Consider the following 22,210-nt stretch of genomic DNA (forward strand, 5'->3'; position numbering starts at 1 on the left):
TATATATATATATAAACAAACCAGCCTAAATTTTAACCTTTGATTTGCACTTACACCAAAACTGATGCCTATTCACTTTAAGGAAATTGCCATGCAAAAAACTAGTCTACTGTACCAAAGTAAATATCAAATTTAACCTCCATTTGCTATAATGGTTTAACCAACAATTCTTTCAAAGGAAGATTCAATCAACCTATGCATACATTTCAGAATGTAAACAAAGCAAAATGTGTAGTTATCAAGTTATATTTGAACATTAAAGTTCACTAACCTTCCTTTTAAATATTAACTTCAAAATATTATCTTTTACAAAAGCAATTTTCCCAGTTATGTATCTTTGAATCATATGAAATATTTTTTCTTCCATTTTTCCATTTCTAGTTCACTCTAGAAAATTATTCACTTCTTGAGCCATGGGATTTAAAATTCTAAAATACTTTAAACCTATTATATGCACTAATCACTAATAATGTCCCTTATATTTTTCCACAGAACGTGTACAATTTTCTCTATAGTTTGAATGACTTCTACATTGTACCTTGTATACATTGTACCCTATGACGTTCTCTTTCTCCCCTTATGTGTTGGAAAACTTTCCCAACATACACTTTATCATTATAAAGACCAATACAGTTCACTGAAAATAAGTGTTGATCATTTATAATTAGCACATAATTCTCAGACGATTTATATATATGCAGTCATGCATGTATGATTGTTTATATGCTGATATATATGTATGTATGTATGCATGTATGTATGTATGTATGCATGTATGTATATATATATATATATATATATATATATGGGAAAATCGAAAATTAAAAAGAGCAAATAATAAAACAACAAAAGTCAAAAGGACTTACACGTGATGGAGTGTATTAGCTTGACATTCAGTATAGGATAGAAAAAAGAGTGGGTGTATAACGTTTTGGGGCTTGGCTCTTTGTCAGAAAGAGGATAAACAAAAAGTCTGGAGAAGGAAGAAATGGTCCAAGAAAAGTACGTATGGTTACATGGCTGAAATGACCAGAAGTGGAGAGAAATAGAGAAAGTGGTTTTTAAGGTAGTGTAAAAATGGCCAGTGTGTGTGTGAGATAGTATCTGTGTGTGTGCTTGTTTGAGTGATGTATGTGTAAAAGAATAGTGTTGAACTAGTGAGTAGCTGCCATTTGATTTCGTGGTGAGAGGCAAGGTGATGAGTGTGTGAGTGCGTAGGTGTTGCTTTGTGTATGTGTGTGATAGTGTGTGTGTGTGTATGAATGTGTGTGAGGGCATGTGTTTAGGCGTGAGTGTGTGGGCATGTGTGCATGAGTGTGTGTATATATATGTCTACCGTGGAGGCGCAATGACCCAGTGATTAGGGCAGCTGACTTGCGGTTATAGGATTGCGGTTTTGATTCCCAGACCGGGTGTTGTGAGTGTTTATTGAGCTAAACCCCTAAAAGCTCCACAAGGCTCTAGCAGGGGGTGGTGGCAAACCCTGCTGTATTCTTTTACCACAACTTTTTCTCACTCTTTCTTCCTGTTTCTGTTGTACCTGTATTTCAAAGGGCCATTCTTGTCACACTCTGTGTCACCCTCTGTGTCACACTCTGTGTCACACTCTGTGTCACACTCTGTGTCACACTCTGTGTCACACTGAATCTCCTTGAGAACTACATTAAGTGTACACATGTCTGTGGAGTGCTCAGCCACTTGCACATTAATTTCACAAGCAGGCTGTTCCATTGATCAGATTAACTGGAACCCTCATTGTCATAACTGATGGAGTGCCATGATGATATATCTACCAATTCCATTTGGGTATCAACCCTGGAGTTTCCTTTATTAAACCCATCCATGGGTACTGGCTATCAGATACAATTATGAACAGAAATGAATAGTTTTACTGATTCCCAATCACATGGTCTTGGGTTCAGTCCCACTGCATGGCACCCTGTGTAAGTCTCTTCTACTATAACCTTGGGCTGACCAAAGACATGTGAACAGATTTGGTAGACAGAAACTGAAAGAAGCCTGTTGTATTTATATATATGTGTGTGTCTTTGTGTCTGTGTTTATCCATCAACTATCACTTGACAACTGATGTTGGTGTGTTTACATCCCTGTAATTTAGCGGTTCGGCAAAAGACGCCAATAAAATAAGTACTAGGCTTACAAAGAATAAGTCCTGGGGTTGATTTCTTCGACTAAAACCCTTTAAGGAGGTGTTCTGGCATGGCTGCAGCCAAGTGATTGAAAGAAGTAAAAGAATAAAAAGAAGAATACATAGAGTTTATATTATTATTATTAACACCGAAAATGGAATGAGCAATTCATTTAATAAAATAAATTACTCAGTCCATTTCCCTTGTTAATGTTCATATGTATCAAGTCAACAATATGGTAAAAACGTTAACACATGGGTAAAATGCTTAGTGGACTTTCGTTTGTCTTTATGCTCTGAGTTCAAATTCTGCTGAGGTTGACTTTAGCTTTTGTTCTTTTGGAGTCAACGAAACAAGTACCAGCTTAGTTCTGGGGTCAAGGTAATTGACTAGCTCCTGCCCCCAAAATTGCTGACTTTGTGCCAAAATTTGAAACCAACACTGATACACACACACACACACACACACACACACATAAATGTATGTATGTGTATTTGTTTTTGTATGTATGTATATGTGTGTATATATCATATATGTATACATGTATGCATATTTATATGTAAGTATATTGTGTGTGTATGTATATATGTGTATGTGTGTGTGTGTGTATATATATATATGTATATATATATATATGTGTGTGTGTGTGTGTGTGCGCGCGCACACACACACACATACGCATATATTTATATTCCTTTATCATGAGAATAATTCATTTCTCATACCTATATAAAACATCCTTTCACATTCACTCATAATTATTAAATCAACCCATTATTCCATATTTGGTTGTCTTCTCTTTATTCTTCATCCTTACTTGCATCCATATTCTGGCTAATTCTATTCATTTGCTTTCTTCCTTTTCTTGGCTCTGTATCACTCTATATTTCATGATCTATTCACTCTACCCCTTACATGTATACATTTAACTGATTTCTGATTTTCCAATATGGTTTGATGAAGCCAGATTTTTAGCAAAACTTTGAAGTCACTGTCACCATTTCAAAGCTTACATATATATGTATATATAATTTCTGTATCATATCCTGTTAATCATCCTATTGATACAGATTATAACAACAGGCATGGCAACACACACACACACACACACACACACACACACACACACACACACACACACACACACACACACACACACATTAGGGATGCCTCTAAGTTTTTATTGCTTTTTTTAAGGGTTTAACATCTCTGGAAAATTTGCATAGTTTTTAAAGATTTGGGGGGTTTTTTGGGGGTTTTTTTTTGCTCTTTTGTGGGGCAAGACAGGAAGGAAATGGAAGCGGCTTCAACCATCAATTACTGAAACCTTAATTTCATATGCAACATTGGTTTCATTGTTGTTATTAACTATAGATGTGGAATAATTGTTTTTCTCTTTCTGCTCCTTTCCACACAATCAACTACGATATTTTGTTGAATATTTTTCTCAATGATATCCCATTGCTTGTCATTCCTCCATTTTCAAATTGCTTTATTCTTATCTCAAAGGATAATGATGACCTGTGTATGAATCATAAGCTGCCCCTGCCACTCTTTCCATTCCAATTTCTTTGAAGTCACCATGTTTAGTGAAGTCAAAGAATTGCACTATAACCTATTGACTTTAAAAAAATAGGGTACATTGGATCATATAATTATAGATGCAGTATGTCTGAATGAGGGATGGGATGGCGAAGTCTAAAATACTTCCGATCATAAGTTTACTCAAACAGGGCTGACTTGGGTTAACTATCACCAGCAACAGCAACAATAATAATAATGGCTTCAAATTTTGGTACAAGGATGGAGGTAAGTTGGTTATATCAACCCCAAATTGATGGAAACCAAGGTTAGTCTCAGTGGCATTTAAACTTAGAACATAAAGAACCAAAAGAAATGCTGCTAAGCATATTTTCTGGCACACTAATGATTCTTTTAGCTTGTCACATTAATGATAATAATAATAATTTGGGGGGAGGAGATGAGTTGATTACATCGACCCCAGTGTTCAACTGGTACTTATTTTATCGATCCTGAAAGAATGAAAGGGAATTTGAACTCAGAATGTAGAAACAAGCGAAATACCTCTAAGCATTTTGTTCAATGCGCTAATGATTCTGCCAGCTCGCCGCCTTGATAATAATGATAATGATAATAATAATAAGAAGAAGAAGAAGTAGAAGAAGAAGAAAGAAAAGAAGGAAAATTAAATGGTGTGGGTGATAGAGATTGTAGAGTGTTAGACAAAATGCTTTGCAATATTTTGTGCATTGAATTGTCAAGTTGGCAAAATTGTTAGCACTCTGGGCAAAATGCCTTGTGGCATTTTGTCCTGCTCTATGTTCTAAGTTCAAATTCCACTGGGGTCCACTTTGCCTTTCATCCTTTTGAGGTTGATGTAATCGACTTGCCCTTGCTGGCCTTGTGCCAGAATTTGAAACCAATATTTAGTTACATTCATTTATGCACTGATAGAATTCATAGAGGCTTATCTGGAAAAGCTTTACACATGGGTGCAGGTTTGGACACATGGTTAAGAAGACTACTTATAATTTGCTGCAAGTACTGTGAGATGAATTTAAAGCATATCTTCTCTTACAACCTTAAACTTTGCCATGGTGTAGTAAACCATTACTTTTGCATACCCTGTATCAGCAATGATAGGATGAGGGTTATATTAGCACAGTTCATTTCAGCAATAATATTTCATTGCTTAGCACATACAATCTTTCTCATTTTGTAATAAGAAGTATAACAAGTCATTTCATATAAAACATCAGCTCTTAATTCATGATACTGTTTAAGACAAAATGCTTTCAATAAAGTCTCAGTTTGAGGTTATGTGTGTGTAAATGAAATGAAAATGTGTTGCAAGAAATAATTCTGAATGATCTATAACATACATTTGTACAACAAAGACGAATAAAGCTATATCAAATACCATGCAAGATAATTTCTTGATTTGCTTAAATAATCGTCACTTCTGGTGGAGAAACAACATTTGCTTGGTGGCATTTGGGACTGACTGTAAATCTGAATGAGAAGAGGGAGATAATCACAAGAAGCAAGAATTGACATGTTACTATGGGAAAGATAATCTGATTGCCTGGAAACAAAAGAACAGCTGTGGATTTATGTCTCTGGCTCAATAGGTATAGTCAGTGCAGCAACTGCCCTACTTTGCCTCCAGCAAAACATAATACTTATGCATGCATAAAAGAGTAAAACACATTTGTTTAGGTAATTTTCATAACTGAAACAATCTATTCCAGTGAATATATCAATAATAATGATGATGATACATATATGAAATATATTTAATTTATTATTCTACTTCTGTACTACTATGCTTCAAGTGAACTACAACGTTCTTCATACATATATATATATATATTCTTTTACTCTTTTACTTGTTTCAGTCATTTGACTGTGGCCATGCTGGGGCACCGCCTTTAGTCGAGCAAATCGACCCCAGGACTTATTCTTTGTAAGCCTAGTACTTATTCTATCGGTCTCTTTTTGCCGAACCGCTAAGTTACGGGGATGTAAACACACCAGCATCGGTTGTCAAGTGAAGTTGGCGGGGGGGGGGACAAACACAGACACACAAACATATACACACACATGCATATATATATATACATACATATATACAACAGGCTTCTTTCAGTTTCCGTCTACCAAATCCACTCACAAGGCTTTGGTCAGCCTGAGGCTATAGTAGGAGACACTTGCCCAAGGTGCCACGCAGTGGGACTGAACCCAGAACCATGTGGTTGGTAAGCAAGCTACTTACCACACAGCCACTCCTGCACCTATATATATTAGACAAGAATATTTGCAAGAATAAAACTCAGCTGGAAGAATTTCAGAGCTCTGTTGGTTACAGAAGGCCTTTCTTTCTCAGAGTGAAATGAAGCTAGCATGCTCTTCTGGACGAGCAATGTCAGTGTGCTTGTGTGACAAAATGCAAATGTGTTCAAAGGAAAATTAAGCATAAGGGGAATCAGATGTAGTGTACAAGAGAGAAGATTACACTGGTATGGTGGTTATGTGATGAGTATGGATGAGGACAGCTGCACAAAGAAATGCCAATTGCCAAGTGTAGATGGAACCTGTGAAAGAAGGTGAGAGGGGATGAAGTAGTAAAGAATGAACTCCAGATGTTGAGTCTCACAGAGGAGATGACAAAGGATCAAGATGGTTGGTGATTTGCTGTGCTTAAGAAGATTTTTCCATATCAACACAGATGAAGCCCTAGAATTTATATCTTTGCTCCTGCGCCCAAACAATCTCTGACATTTTTCTTCCACACTCAACACTTTTCCACACTACTCACTTTTCCACACTACTCACTTTTCCACACTACTCACTTTTCCACACTACTCACTTTCCTCACTATGACACTATTCACTCAGCTACTGTAATCATATGAGGGCAGAGCTGACCATATTTTATCTGAAAATTTTTGCACTTTCACTCACTCCCCCCACCTGCCAGGAGTCACTTTGTTTCTTGTGTTCTCAGTATCCTTATCTTCCACTGAGTGCCTCATTTCATTTCCACTCTTCCCCTTTACAACCTCACATTCTGCCAATTGCTGCCCCTATTACTTATGTTCCTCTACCTCTTTTCTCACCCCTATGTCCCTATGTACCTCTGACCTTGTCTCTGACGCTATGTATCTCTCATACATCACACTCCACATCACCTGTACTGCCACCTATCATCTCCCTGTCCCAATTCTATTTCCTCATTCCAGCATGGAAAATGAATATCAAACAGTGATGATGATGATATTGATGAGGGTGATATCGATGAGGTTGATGATGATATTGAAGAGGTTGATGATGATGATGTACATGTGTGTGTGATTGTGTATGTATTGCATGTATATATGTGTATGTGTCTATCTTTGTCTACAATGTTATTGTTCAGCAATTGCAATATATAATTTAAAAAATCAAATCAAACAGAAATCTTAACTTTATTGCTTTCCAACATAATGCATGTTACTATTTTATTTGTTTGCAAATATTACTTGGCCAGATGTGACTAACAGGTGTTGTTGTTTAGACCTACCTAGGTTAGCCCTTTTTGAACAAACCAATAATCAAAATCAATTCAATTATGACCATCTCATCTTTTATTTAGATGTAATGTACCCAGAACTACACTGTCTAGTGAGCTTTTTCTTTATTTGAGTGTGATTTGAGGAAGATTTGGTTGTTATTTCTGGCAAATCAACAAAGCTCTTATTAGCTAATGATTGAATGATAAAGTTGTGGACAACTGTAAATTCTGACCAAAATAAACAAAAATGTGTGATAACAGTTTAAATAGTTTTTATTATATTTTCTACTGGTTGATGAATATACTTGGGTCAAGTTACGTTGGCCACAATAAAATGAAGATATGATTCATTTCTGTCACCAAGAAAATAATACACAGAAAAGATTACTCTGTTACTAATGTAGAGATGAACATCGCGTTCTATAAGCCTGATGGTGACACACACATACACATGCACACACACACATGGGCACGTGTGCACACACACACACACGTGTGTGATACTTGTAGTTGGTGGTAAGTCAACAAAGAAACCAATAGAACGGCATATATATATATGTACCAGATAGAAGTGTGTGTGCATGCCTGTCAACCACACTGTAAACAGTGTCAGGTGGTAATCTCCCCTATGCCAGATCTTCAATATTCCTCTACATTAGCTTTTTCACCACAGAGATCAGAAACACCAGTCTAAGTTATTGATTGATCAAAAAAGTTAATAGTGTAAGATAGTTTAGGTGCCAGTTTTTCTGACTTATTGAATAGTATGGTGTACCAATTGATTGATTCAAAAAGTAATGATGTAGGTTTGGCTCAGCTGAAATTAAGCTGTCAACCTGTGGATTTATGTTTGAGTCACTGATATGCTTCATCTAATTTACTTCAGATTCTCAGACTCTTAGAGTCAGTCTTATATTAAATATGAGTAATTGTGAGAAAGAAGCATAGGAACAAAATGACTGTACAATATATATATATATATATATATATATATATATATATATATATAATAATAATAATAATAATAATAATAATAATAATAATAATAATAATAATAATAATAATCTGCATCTAACACTCTAAATCCCAATGAAAATTTAGAATGTTAGAAATGCATATAAGTTTAAAATATTTTGGCTTGCTTCACAAAATCTGTACATGCATGCATTATTATTTTAGTGTCACAGATGAAATAGAGACAGATAAAATATGTAGTTTTGGGCCTTTACAACCTAGCTTCAAAACCCATGAGAGCTGACTTTGACCTTCGTTCTTCAGGTGTCAGTAAGTTAAGTACTGAGTTGGGATAGTTTCAATTGACTGTTCTCATTCCCTCAAAATTTGTAGTTTTGTGCCTAAATTACAAGTCATTAATTTTACGTTAGCAGATAGGGTAAATTGATGAACTGCTTTACAATAATTAGTTACATCCTTTACATTTTGAGTACACACACGCCTTTAAAGGCCAATGTTACTCTTTATCCTTTTAGTTACTTACTACATCAATTAAATCAAGTCTACTCCTTTTCACCTAAAATTGTAACTGTGTACCTCTGATTAAAATCATTATCTTTTTAGAATTTTCACATTCAGTTTGAATATGAATTCATATATTTCACACACACATAATATTTTTTTTCAGTATATATAACATGTAGCTAATAAAATAAATCTTTCTGAAAATCTATATTAACTAAAGATTATTTAAATAGCAGATAAATATTTATAAATCAAATAATACTTTCACATTAACGACAAAGATTTTGATTACACTATTTTTTTTTTAGGGTTTGGATAGGTACAGTTGTCTGATTCCAGTATATTACTAGTATTTATTTCATAAGATCACTTGCTGCTTTATTTGAACTTGGAACCATCAGAGATGAAAGTAAATACATCAAAACATTTTGTGTGTAGTTTTATTGTCTTAGCAAATTCCACTGCTCTGTGTATTGACACCTGCTGAAAATAGCACTGAAAATAATCTTTAATGCATGAATATTAATTCTATTGTATGTGTGAGACAGGTGGTTAGATAGGGTGTGTGTGTGTGTGTGTGTATACACTCACAAAAGTATGTATGTATGTACTCATACACATGGCTCTATGTATGTATGTATACACACACACATGTATGTATGTATATATACGTATATATATATATATATACATACACATACAGACATGTACACAGAAAATGTGTGTGTGTGTGAGAGAGAGAGAGATCATTTATCTTTAATAAGCTTTTAAAACTATTAGGAGGCTAACTAATCTAAAATCAATCTAACATTATCTTAATCTAACCTTTAAATTCAGCATGTTCTTTAATTTAATTAGAGGAATTCCTCAAAGGAATTTTGATGTAAAGAATATTGAATTTCATTAGTTAAAAAATGTATAAAAATCAGATTTTTTAAAACAGAGTAACAACAAAGCATTTTGGATGTTAAAATAGTTTCCATATTATTAATTCATCTTTGATTTATCTTTAACACATAAACTCACTAGTGTTGTAAATCAAGTAAAACAGTTACCATTATTTTGATATAATATAATTAATGGCAGTTTTTAATAAGATTGAGATAAAAATTGATTTCTTTAGTCCTTGCTGGTTTACTAATATACTAGATATATTACTCACATACAAAAGATTTTTCTAGAGCAGGGACTTCAAGCTGTAAAAAGAATTCAGATTTCATATAAATATGTATATAAAAGAAGTTTATAAACAGATTAATTTGCTGATATCAAGTTTAAATTTAGTAAAAATTTCATATTTAATAGGCTGCTCTATGTATGAGGAGAAAAAGGATATTTTCTAAGGATATTTTTCCATGCTAATATAGGTTAGATCAGTATTTCTTAACCATTTTTTTTATAGCCCCACCAACTTTTAAGTAGTTGTTATGTCCAGTGCCCGTGTAGGTGGTAAAAGAACATGACTAAACTAACTTAACATGGATGTTAATTTATAAATTTTACTCTAAATTGGATTGTATAAGATTTTAACAGTGAAATGATAAAATATCAATAAAGACAAAAGTTGTAAATTTACTTTATACATCATTAGTTAATGACTTCCTTGTGCCTGTTCAGACCTCGTTTTATTTTAATTACCATCATTAGTTTTATCATGTATAATATAATGACTCCTATAGGAGTATGTTAATTATGTTACCTTACTGTCCCCTAAAACCTAACGCCCCTTCAACATGCCCAGTGCCCCCTTGGGTGTGCTACTGCCCATGTTGAGAACTGATAGGTTACATGAATATGTCCCTTATCCAACTCATGCTACACACACACACAGACACACTCATACACACACACGCACACACACATATATATATATATATGTATAAATTTACCGAGATAGTTCTATCAAATTAGACATGAATGTATTCGTGTGAAACATTTTACTATTGTTGTTTTGTAAATATAAATACAATACATATATTACTGCCTATATACAGTATTGTACTGTATATATTACTTATGACTAGTGGTATGTCTTCTGCAATATTTTTCATATTATTCATCAAACATGATATGATTGATTGAAAGATACATAATTTCTTGATTACACATTACATTATGAAAAATATATTATTATAATAATCAGGAAAACAGACCTAAGATGCGTTATTCAAATTTGAACATGCAACACGGCACTGTGCCTGTTTAATATTCATTTTTCAGTTTCTTCTGAATGTTAGCTATTTATAAAGTTTTCCAACTTCATAATCAAATAAATGTAGACTAAATAATTTTATGGACAAAAAATTAAACTTTGCAAAATTTCATGCAATCTCTTAATTGATCTAATTTAGCCTGTCATAATATATGAAAGTGTCATTAAACTATATAGCAGGAGTTGCTTTGCAAATATATAATTTTCTTCTATATTCACCAGTGTAGTGTATTTTGTATTACATATGTTGTTCGTTCACATATTTCTTTAGAGGTGTGACTTTAATTTATGATGAGCGAATATCTCATAAAACTTGCTGCCAGTAGAAGGTTGCTTATACCTGACATACATGCTCTTTTATTAACAACCTTTGATGTTCTTTATAGAAGTGAATATGTAAAATTTTAATATTACATGAAAGTAGTGCTCTAACTTAGTCATAGCCCTGAGTTCTCTACATTAAGGTGCATAGCTACATTTCACTCTTTGTTGGAAGAGGAGAGACATAAATACATGAACATTTTATTTCATTTCTTCGCACTAGATAAAAAAAGATTAGGCAAAATGTTTATTACAAGGTCTTGAGTGTTTGATGAAAGTAAGTGAAGAAGATTTGGGGATTTTAGCATGCTAATTGTTATTTAATCCTAATCCAACCTTGATCAAATAGACTTGTGATCAAAACATTCTTGACATGGACATTAATTCTTTTAAGTCGTATGTAGGATTACATTAACCAATGAAGTATTTTTTTAAGACAGTAGGGTGTGACCTGAGAGGGATATGTGTGCTATTTCTAGCAGGTTGAGTGATAATTAGAGATTCCCTCATTGGGCTGCTAGTTTACAAAAGCAGAAGCTGTAGTAGTAGTAGAGATAGAAGAAGAAGAAGAGAGGAGAAACAGTATCTCTCTAAACCAGTGTTTGCAGCATGTTGGTATATGAATCATTGACAAATATGCTGGATGATCTTTCTCTTTAAAATATGATCTAGAATGCATGTGTGTAGAGGGTGTAGCTGTAGCTGCTGGTTCCCTAATATGTGAACAGTATCCCAATGTGGATCACATTTGAGTTCTTTAAAGAGTCAGAAAGGGACAAACTCTGAAGAATTTTCATAATCTGAAGTGGAAGTATAGTATTTGGAATGTAATTTTTAACAATTATCACGCTTATCACACAGTAATTTTATTACTATTGAAAATAATGATTTTTTGTCAACAGAAATGATAAGTGTGATAATTAAAACTTCAAGATGAACATTGAAAATCTAATAATATCTGATTATATGACATATCCTTAATGTAAATTCAGGTTTGAGAATTATTTCAAAATTAAATTTTAAATAGAATCTGTATTTTCTGCATTAAGGAACAAGTAGAAAATCATATTTTGATATATTTTTATATATATTTCTTGACTAGTATACTTCATGTGTGTATGTGTCTATCAGTATATGGTTTAATGTGTCTGCCCATCTATATATATATATATATATATATATATATATAATTCTGTATGTTAATAAGTTGTCTTTTATGAAATTTCTTCAAATTTCCTGTAATTTTGAATTGTGTTCATTCACAATTATGGCTTTGAAACCAAATATCCTGTTTTTTTTTTTTTTTTTTTTTTTTTTTTTTTTTTTTTTGTGTGTGTGTGTGTGTGTAGAAGGTCATCGTTTTTCCATTGATATCTAAACTATTGAACGACTTTTATTCTATGGTTTTGTATTGCAATGAAATGAGTATTCACATTTACATATTCTTCTACAAAGGAAAGAATCAAAAAAGCTGATCTAAAAATGATTAAGTAACACCTAAAAATGTCTTGACTGCTGAAATTAACATTAATGGAAGATGATAGTTTTAATCTAGTATCTATTTGTTTTTATATTTTGTTAATATTGTCATGTTAGCAAAGACTAAGTTTTAGGTTTTTGATTATGCCATATTTCAAGCAAGAATATCCACTAAACTACTATCAGTTATCTTTTGTTAGACTTTCTTTTCTTTGGTTGGGGAGGAACCTTCCAGATCATTTATTGTATTTAGTTAACCTTTTTGTACTTTAGTATTGATGGGATTGTTACAAAAAGGATCAGGCATGGATTTGTGGTTAAGATCACTTTACAGCCAAATGGTTTTGGCAGTCCCACTGCATGGCTACTTTAGCAAATTCTCTTTGATATAGGCTCAAGCTAAATAGTGTCTTGTGAGCAAATTTGGTTGACAGAATGAGTAATAAGCCTGTCATGTGCACACATACTTGTGAGTATGATTATTGATATTTTGCTTGTTAATGTTTAAGCAAAGAGGTGGTAATGTTGACATTGTGACTGGTTGCTCTGTGCTTTGGACTTATGGAGTATAAAAACCTAAAAGACAGGTAAAAGTTGGCTGCAGGAGAAGCATCAGGCATAAAATCATAGTCCTGTATCAGAATCAATTCTTCTCCAAGTCATGCTGGCATGGAAAAAACTGGTTGTTAAACAAATGACCACACAGTTGAGCAAAGTCACTAAAAGAGAGATGTACATTATTTTCCATTGAATTTTCAAGTCCGGTTAACAGAAAATGTTAGCAGGAACTTTAAAGTACAAACCAAAGTTGTGTCTGAACAGATGCCAATGAGATGCAGTTATTTTCAGACACTCCTTTTGTGAAGCTGTATGTTCCTGATTTCGTTTAGTTAATGAATGTAGGGAAAAGATGTATCTATTTGCAATGGAAAGAATCCAGCATTTTCATCTCACACTGTTACTTTCTGTTTATCTAATTTATAAAGTAGCTTAGGTCATACAAATACATCATAGAGGTACAAACGAAACTTTCTGCTCACACGATTTTATCAGAACTTCAGAGATCACATGGACTAATTTAGTAGCATCTACAATTAAATTATATGAAGTATATTTTCCTAGATATTGTTTTTAGCAGTCAGAAATTAAAACAAAAAGAACGAACAAATAGCTACTGAAATAGAGTTATATGAAAGATAAACCAAATTAGTGTTAGAAAAACTGTAATTCAGTTTAAGCTCACACTATTTACCTTCAAAATATTGAGGTAAAAATAGCACAATTTTAAAAGAAATGATAAAGAAAACAGACTTAAATATAGCTACCTCACTCCTACGTTAAGGAAGTATTGCATTCTTGGAAATCTTGCCATAATGTGGAATTCTGAATGATATCCTTACTCCATTGTATGGATGTCAATGGACAACTGGTTTCACATAATGGAATATGTTACAGCAAGGTTTTTCAAGAACTTCCATAACAGAAGTGAAGCCTATAGTTAATATGTGAGTGTGAGACTGTAGTGTAACCAGTAACACTGTCACTAGGCAAGTGGTTTTGAATTCTATCAGTGGGTCTGTTGATTTTTTTTTTCTTTCTTTTTCATATCTCATACCAACTAGTAGATATGGAGTATATATCAGTTTTCTTACATCTCACCACGAAACACATATATACTTCCATAATACCAGCACTCTTCTAAAATATGCTTATGCTTTACAGAAGCCTACGGAGTTTCTGTTAAGGTGCTGATGGCAACATAAAGCTATTGAAGGATCAAAACTCTTTTCAAACCCCACTTCCTGCAGTTTTCTGTTATCTAAACCTCTAATATATAGAAAATGCACATCTTCATGTTACAGGAATGAAGTTGTATGAACTTCATAATAGCTGGAATGTATTTAAGAATGACTCTCCTGCCTCACTCATCTCTCCTCATCTCATCATGATTATTATGCCCACCTCTGCACTAACAACTATATCCATTCCCTCCTCTCTGGAATTCTTTATTTACCTGTATTTTTCTATGGCTAGAAACTTTAAAATATTTGAGAGAAACATTTACTAAATCACATCAGTATCAAAGGACTTGTATTCTTGAAACTCTTCACTCTAATTCAATAAAAAGAGAGCCTCCTTTATAAATGTATTACTTAATTCTAAGACAAAGTTTAGTAAACATAATCTTTACAAGCTTTCCCAGACTGGTAATGTCAATACAGATAAACTCTTGTTGGGAAAGGGATAACTTGATACCTAAGACCATTGTCAATCATCAGTATTGTTTAATGTCCATACTAGTTTGGGTTGGATGGTTTGACAGGATCCAACTAGTCCAACTAGACTGTATCAGGCTTCACTGTCTACTTTGGCATAGTTTCGATGATTGAATGCCTTTCCTAATGTCAACTACTTTATAGTATGTGCTGGATTTTTTTGTATTACCCAGCAGCAAGACTATAAACTCCAAGAGAGGCAGCTTTATACTAGGAGATGAAAAGCTTAAAGTATGAGAGAAGAGCCCAGATTAGAACAGGTTTCTTTCTGTAGACATAGCTACTCACATCTTAGAAGAGGTGAAGGTATGGGTAAGAAGGGCTAAAAATAGTGGTAGAACCTCAAGCTATGAGGGGAACAGAAGTGAGTGAGAACATAAAAACTGAGAAAATGGATGGATAGAGGTTGCAAGTGTGTGTGTGGGGGGGGGGTGAGTGAGAGATGGGGAATGAGTAAAGGAATGAATATAGTGAATGAAGAACAAGTATTGACAGATGATAAGGGCAGTAAGGTAGAGTAGATGAGAACTGAAGAGATTGGATAAAGTTGAGGGATGGATGTAGTGATTGGTGCATAAGGGATGGGGTGACCAATGAAAAGATAGGAATGAAGGGCAGTAGCAAAGCTATGGTACATTCAACCTGAAAACGAAGAAGAAAGAGATGATATTTTAAAAATGCTGAAACTAATTGATGATTTATTTAACTGGTTGCATAAGCTGTCAGGCGAAACATGAAGTCCTAGTTAAAACAACTTTTACAGTAAATTTGACTTGACTTTCAGTGTTGAGTCTCTCCGATCAGAAAATGTTCTCTTGTTATTTTTAAACTTGCTGTAAAATACTAACTTAAAATTAACATTTACATAAGTAATGATGTTTCCTAAAAATTTTATTTACAAATCACATGAAGGTGTAGTAGGCTGTGGTAAAATACACCACAGCAATTCATAGTAAGCGTACTAATTAATTTTTGTTGATCAATTTAATTCTTTACTTTTTCTCATTTGTATAACTTCCCCAGCATGCAGCAAACTCTAGCTGCTTGAATGAATTACTTTCCCAGCATGCAGCAGCCTCTAGCTACTGGTAGTCAAACCAGCCTAGAAATTCTATACATTATAATTGATACCTGACACTTTAAATAAAACAATAAATAAAATCCCATAACATTTTTAACAGAAACAACATAAAAGCTTCACATGGCATACACTCTTCTAATGCATGTATGTATGTGTACATTATATATATATATATATATATATATATGTATATATATATATATATGTATGTATATGTGTGTGTGTATGTATATTTATATATGTGTGTGTGTATATACATATATATATGTATGTATATGTATGTATGTATATATATTTATATATATGTGTGTATATATATATATATATGTATGTGCATATATATATATATATATATATATATATATATATATATATATATATATATACATGTATGTATATATATTTATGTGTATATATGCATGTATATGTATGTGCATATATATATATATATATATATATATATATACATATATATACACATGTATGTATGAGTGTGTGTATCAAGAGAACACAAATAGTGTTCAAAATTTATGACGGTTGTTTCAGTAGAATTTTTATTGGTGCATTCCTGGAGTACATCATGACATAATCCACCATCTACAGGTAAAATTTTAAACAGGTGAGATTTCATACATTAAACATAATGAATCCAATGTGGCAATATTTTCAAGAATGCACTGATCCAATGACATCAATGTTTGATTCATGAAATCTCACCTGTTTGACATTTTACCTGTTAAAAATTTTATTTGAAGATGGTGGATTATATTTTGTGATGCACTGGTTTGCCTTTTTTTTTTTTGTATTATCCAGCAGTTATGAGGTTGCCTTATAGCCTGCATGACTATGAACCCCAAGAGTGACATCTTTATACTAGGAGATGAAGGGTTAATGCATGAGAGAAGAGCCCTATGCAGAACGGGTTTCTTGCTGTAGACAGGGCTACTCACATCTTAGAAGAGATAGTGGGGGGTGGGGGTGGGGGGTGAAAAGAGATAAAAGTAGTGTTGATGAAATTCCATCAAAAAAAGATGTCAAAAAAGTTTTAAATGCCATTTGCATTCTCTTTGTATGCCTACACCACACCTGGAACCAACCCCAGAGTCGGATCTACAGTTTAAATTGGATTTGTAATTACGTATCTATAGTATTCTACCAATACTTGATACCTTCATTGTTCAGTTCTATATCCGTCAATTGTAAATAATGTAAATAATGTGCCTTCATCGTTGTTTATCTCACTGTGAACTCTGTCATTGTACCTAACAATTTCTAGCATCCTAGTGTTAATCTGCTTAGGGTCTATTGAATCCTTATACCTAATACCTACACACACACACATACACACACACATGCACACACATTACTAGAGTACCCCATGGGAAAGTATCACTCTTCATAAAATCATAGTGATGGAAGAAAAATTAATTTCATTAAATAAATCACTTGCATTGTATTTATCATGGCAAGACCTCTGTGTTTGGTTTAAAAGCTTATTTCACAGCCACATGATTCTAAATTTCTTTTTACTGCATTTTTGGGGGATAAATGTTTATCACCATAGCTGTGAGCTGCTCAATGCCTTGTGGGTAGAATCTGATAGACACAAACTGTCTGACAGCCCATACATGTGTGTGTGTGTGTGTAAGCTGTATATTGCTGAAGGATTCAAACATTGACAAGGAAACCAATATATTGGTACCTTTAAGTGAAATCCTTTGTACTACTTGCTCTACACAAGTTACACAGACAATCTCTTGTCACTCACTCCTTAGAAATACAGTGAAGCAGTGTTGGCCCATTGATAACCTGTGACAAATGGCATTATCATTGGCAAAATAATGGTGGCACTCCGTCGCTTACGACGACGTCGAAGGTTCCAGTTGATCCGATCAATGGAACAGCCTGCTCGTGAAATTAACGTCCAAGTGGCTGAGCATTCCACAGACACGTGTACCCTTAACGTAGTTCTCGGGGATATTCAGCGTGACACAGAGTGACAAGGCTGATCTTTTGAATTACAGGCACAACAGAAACAGGAAGTAAGAGTGAGAGAAAGTTGTGGTGAAAGAGTACAGCAGGGTTTGCCACCATCCCCTGCCGGAGCCTCGTGGAGCTTTAGGTGTTTTCGCTCAATAAACACTCACAACGCCCGGTCTGGGAATCGAAACGACCGTGAGTCCGCTGCCCTAACCACTGGGCCATTGCGCCTCCACAAGCAAAATAAGATAAGAGTCATTAGAGCATGTCAGATAAAATACTTGCAATATTTAGTTGCAGCTCTGGACATCCTAAGTTCAATGATATATTATCTACAACTCTTCATATTCTGAGATCAAATCCTGCAATGTTCAACTTTCATTTTATCCTGCCATGGTCAATAAAATAAAGCACCAGTCAAGTACTTGGGTTGATTTTATATTTCTATAAAGCATTGTCTATGTTTATAGAATTAAAATAGGAGGAGGAGGATATGTGTTATAAATAAATCAATAACTTAGACATTCATTTTTAGAGTCTAATCAACAATGCTAGTTTATTTTATCATCATCCTATCTATTGCAATTATTTCTAAAAAAATTATCCATAGTTTTCTTTTTGTTCTCTAAACTATATAAATGAATGTGATACTGGATATAAACCAAAAACACAAGAGACTGGATATAAATAAATGAAGTATGACTCATTGTATGGAAATTAATGGTGTGAATTAGATAAAAATGGTTGCTATTTAGCCCCAGGTCAATCTTGACCAGACAGACCTGATATTAAAGGTATTTTAACTACAACTAGCCTCTCTTTTTGTATATCCAAGACAACAATTCATCAATGTGTGCTTTGCAATTTTAGATAATAAGATGTGATATAAAGGAGTTTTTGGCTGCTATTTCTGGTAGGCTGATTGATCATGAAGAGGAGAAGTGAAAAAAAAATGTTTGAAAGCAGGTAGGAACAATGTGTGTACTGAAGTAGCAAATGGTAGTTAAGTAATTTTACTAAAAGACAATAGGAATTTTTCTACCCCGCTTTATTTATTTTTGAGGAGTTCAACAAAATGCTCCACCATTTTTATTACTGAACTTTTGTTTTTTTATCTTGGTCTATTCATGATATGTGTTACTATCCTTCCGAGATACGACTAAATATAATTAAAAAAATTATCAAATCCATAAAGCCAATTCTAGATAATGTAAACTCGTTTTTCATTTACTGTTCTGTATTCTTTACAAGAGAAAGAACCTTCTGCTTTAAATTATGCAGAAATTCTAGCCCCAAAAGATACACTCAAACAGGTACATGATGAATTGTCTTTGGTGCTAGTTCTTCAATGGCAGCAGTTGCAAGAATTGAACTCAGAAACATGAGTGGGCTATTGTACTATATTTATTTCTTTATTGCACACAGGGAGCTAAACATAGAGGGGACAAACAAGGACAGACAAAGGGATTAAGTCGATTACATCGACCCCAGTGCATAACTGGTACTTATTTAAAGGATGAAAGGCAAAGTCGACCTCGGCGGAATTTGAACTCAGAACATAGCGGCAGAGGAAATAACCGCGAAGCATTTCGCCCGGTGTTCAAACGTTTCGGCTATTGTACTATATTGTTCCCCTTCATGCACATACATAGATGCTTTCTAAAAAATTAAATCTACTAACTTTATAAATCCTAAATCTTCATGTTGTAGATCTGTTTCATAGCTTTAATTTAAAAATCTCATTACGTATTTTCAAACACATTGTTAATTTTTATATAAGAGATAAGTTCGTACTAAGTATCATTATCGTTGCCATCATCTTCATCAGCTACTTTCCATGTCTGCATTGGTCAGATGGAATTTACTGAGACAGATTTTCTATGACCAGATGCTCTTCCTGTTGCCAACCCTTACTTGTTTTCATGAACAGCACAATGACCAGACATATTTCCAATGAAAATTGCAAACAAATGACACCATTTATTTGATGCTGGTGTCTGTTTACAGTTAGCATTTGTTACCAAGACTAGGAGATAGGAACATACGTATGTGCGCGTGCACACACACATGCACACAACTAATTAAATAAAGAAGTGTGTGTGTGTGCATTTGTTTGTAACTGGCTTCTTTCAGCTTTCATCTTCTGAATTTCTCCTACAAGGCTTTGGTGAGACCAGACCCATATTAGGAGACACTTGATCAAGGTGCCACACAGTACAGAACCATGTACTTGTGAAACAAAACTTCTGAAACACACAATCATACTTGCACCTAAGTATGTAGTTATTTATTTTTCTATAGGTTTCTTAATATTTCAAAATTTATGAATTTTGTTCTCAAGTGTACGAATTCTCCTTATCTCTAAGAAGCACATCTATTTGTCATGATTAACATTCCATTGTATATAGGTTACTATTTCATGCTTAAAGTTTATCAGGTGTATAAAATTTCCCTAAAGTTGCTCTATCTAAAATATGTTGAAAGATCTACAAAAAATAATCTCAAAAATAGAACTATCTCCCTCTTTTGTGTATGTCATGTTACATTTTAGTTTTCCAATGTGAGTCTTGAGGGCTGTGGCATATAACTTTTGTAATCTATTAGCAAAGTGAAGTTTGTTGATGTCTTACTTTTAAATGTTCATCTCATTAGTCATTTAAAAAACATTTTTACTTGTTTTTTTTTATTTGTATTTTTTTTTCTGAAGATCTAATCTTAGTTCTTCTGATGGGGGTGATAACAATTAAAGCTACTAATTAATTACTATCACAATATTTTATCAATTAATTAATTGATATCAAAATCTTTTATCAACAAATAAAGTTGATTTTTATAATCGATAAACTTATCAATAATCTATTGTAACTACTTACATACTGAAAGCTTAAATTGCTGTAGAATTAACAAACCGCAACTACTTTTAGATTTTATTATGTGTTGTTCATTACAGTGGCATGGCTGTCTTATAGAGAATTCAAAATAGTAAATATACTTCAAATAATTCAAGTTATATTTATTTAACAAATTATTATTGATATCTTTTTTTATGGTATTTCAATGAAAGCATATCAGAACTGCAGGGCAGTAAGAGAGCCCACTACACATTCACTTAACTTGCTAGATATAGAAGCCAAACTTCCTTCTGTTCACACTCTACCCACTTTAAAAAAAGGAGTACATATTAAATTATGTAGTCTGAGATAAAATGATTGGGTAGTCTTTTCTTCTCTACTCCAGGCACAAATTTTGGGGGAGGGGGGAGGGGGGCAGTCGATAAGATCGACCCAGTATGTAACAGGTACTTAATCTATCTACCCCGAAAGGATGAAAGGCAAAGTCAACTTTGGCGGAATTTGAACTCAGAACATAAAGACAGACAAAATACTGCTAAGCATTTTGCCTGTTGTGCTAATATTTCTGCCAGCTCGCTGCCTTAAAAAGATGAGGTAGTCACCAGAGGAATGCTTTAACCATAGGGTTTTCCTCTCACAGCCAACTTGATGGGGATGGGATGCAAACAATAACAAAATTAAACACTGTCACATATTGCCAAGGCTGCTGCTTTGTTCCAAGTGTGATATTTTTATATTTTCCATTTGGCAAAACAACACAGATCAGCTCAGTTAAATTCATACTTGGAGGAAAGTACTACATGTAAAGTACTATACAGTCAATGGTAGTAGAAATAATGTAATAGAAAAATATTGTATTCAGACAGAAATTATTCAATAATCTCTCAAATAGCAATAGAATGATCAATAGTGTTAGTTTGTATTGAGAGATTAAGAGCATTTGTATTGGATGAAGAGTAGTTAAAGAAAACTGGGTGGATGTGTTCCTCTGTCTGCTGATATGCTGTTGTATGCAGAAAAGAAGAGGTAAGAAGTTTGAATGTAAACTGTGTCACAGTAAAACCATTCTCTGTTTCTGAAAGAAATTCTGATAAGCTGCAACATGTTCATATGTTTACCGATTCAAATAAAGATTTAAAATCTCATACCATCACAGCCATATATATGTATGTATGTGTGTGTATAAGTGCGTGTGTGTGTGTATATATATATATATATATATATATATATATATATATGTGTGTATGTATATATATATATATGTATGTATATATATATGTATGTATATATATGTATGTATATATGTG

The 22,210-nt window shown here is 33.5% G+C and overlaps 1 protein-coding gene and 1 long non-coding RNA gene across 9 annotated transcripts in view; one reads left to right on the forward strand and one right to left on the reverse strand.

The window, feature by feature from the left end:
• LOC106871599 (tyrosine-protein phosphatase Lar) overlaps window positions 1–22,210 on the forward strand; it is a 586,729-nt gene that overhangs the window by 117,716 nt on the left and 446,803 nt on the right. The window lies entirely within an intron of this gene.
• The window catches only part of LOC128248925 (uncharacterized), an 88,629-nt gene that overhangs the window by 55,390 nt on the left and 11,029 nt on the right, over window positions 1–22,210 (reverse strand). Inside the window, exon 1 of one of the 2 annotated variants that reach the window (XR_008265082.1) lies at window positions 5,092–5,418. The exons of the other annotated variant lie outside the window; for it this stretch is intronic. This is a non-coding gene — a long non-coding RNA (uncharacterized LOC128248925). Of the gene's footprint in view, window positions 1–5,091; window positions 5,419–22,210 lie in introns of those variants that run through there. 2 annotated transcript variants of the gene reach the window in all.

The sequence above is a fragment of the Octopus bimaculoides genome, chromosome 10, assembly GCF_001194135.2.
Source record: "Octopus bimaculoides isolate UCB-OBI-ISO-001 chromosome 10, ASM119413v2, whole genome shotgun sequence".
Classification (NCBI taxonomy): domain Eukaryota; kingdom Metazoa; phylum Mollusca; class Cephalopoda; order Octopoda; family Octopodidae; genus Octopus; species Octopus bimaculoides.